The sequence below is a fragment of the Mandrillus leucophaeus genome, unplaced genomic scaffold (genome assembly GCF_000951045.1).
Source record: "Mandrillus leucophaeus isolate KB7577 unplaced genomic scaffold, Mleu.le_1.0 Scaffold174, whole genome shotgun sequence".
Taxonomy (NCBI): domain Eukaryota; kingdom Metazoa; phylum Chordata; class Mammalia; order Primates; family Cercopithecidae; genus Mandrillus; species Mandrillus leucophaeus.
In genome coordinates this window covers 4,250,073-4,251,570 of record NW_012101743.1, presented here as the reverse complement: position 1 = coordinate 4,251,570, position 1,498 = coordinate 4,250,073, and positions in this window count along the sequence as shown.

The following is a 1,498-nucleotide window of genomic DNA, read 5'->3' as shown; positions in this document are numbered from 1 at the left end:
TAAGTGATCATTATAGAAACTGTAAAGGTTAAATATAAGAAAGACTTTGAGTATTTGCACCAGACAATAATAATGAATATGACAATGAAAACACCTGAGCAATTGGAAGTTTCTAAGGTATAGTCAGGCATCGCTTAATGACAGGAACACCTTCTGAGAAATGCGTTGTTAGGTGATTTTGTCCTTGTGCAAACATCATAGAGTGTACTCACACAAATCTAGATAGTATATCCTACTGTACAGCTAGGCTATCAGGCAAAACCTAGATAGTATATCCTGCTACGCAGTTAGGCTATCAGGCATAGCCTATCTCACCTAGACTATAAATGTGTACAGCATGTGACTATAGTGAATACTGTTGTAATACAATGGTCAGTATTTGTGTATCTAAACATAGCTAAACATAGAAAAAGTACGGTACAAATGCAGTATAAAAGATAAAAAATGGTACACCTGTATAGGGCACCTACTATGAATGGAGTTTGCAGAACTGGAAGTTCCTCTGGGTGAGTCGACTCACGGTAGCATTGTGTCCTATTATGAGGGAATGTGAAGGCCTAGGACATTACTGTACACTACTATATGCTTTATAAACACTGTACACTTAGGGGACACTACATTTATTTTAAAAGATTATTCCTTCTTCAATAAATTAACCGTAGCTTACTGTAACTTGTACATTATAAACTTTTTTAAACTTTTGACTCTTGTAATAACACTTTTAAACACACACTGTACAGCTGTACAAAATATTTTATTTCTTTATATCTTTATTCCATACGCTTTTTTCTATTCTTTTTTCTTTACTTTTCAAAATTTTTTTCTTAAAAACAAAGACAAAACACACACACATTAGCCTATGCCTACACAGGGTCAGGATCATCAATATCATTGTCTTCTGCCTCCACATCTTGTTCCACTGGAAGGTCTTCAAGGGCAATAACACGCATGGAGCTGTCATCTCCTATGACAACAATGCTTTCTTCTGCAATACCTCCCAAAGGACCTGTGTGAGGCTGTTTACAGTTAACTTTTTAAAAATATTTAAGTAGAAGGAGTACACTCTATAATAATGATAAAGTGTATAGTATAGGAAATACATAAACCAGTAACTTAGTCATTCATTATCATTATCAAGTATTATGGATTGTACCTAATTGTATATGCTACACTTTTATGTGATTGTCAGCACAGTGAGCTTATTTACGCCAGCATCACCACAAACTCATGAGTAACACATTGCACTATGATGTCACTAGGTGATAGGAGTTTTTCAGCTCCATTATAATCTTTTTTTTTTCTTTTCTTTTTTTTTTTTTTTTTTTTTTTTTTGAGGCAGAGTCTCGCTCTGTCGCCCGGGCTGGAGTGCAGTGGCCTGATCTCAGCTCACTGCAAGCTCCGCCACCCAGGTTTACGCCATTCTCCTGCCTCAGCCTCCCGAGTAGCTGGGACTACAGGCGCCCGCCACCTCGCCCGGCTAGTTTTTTGTATTTTTTAG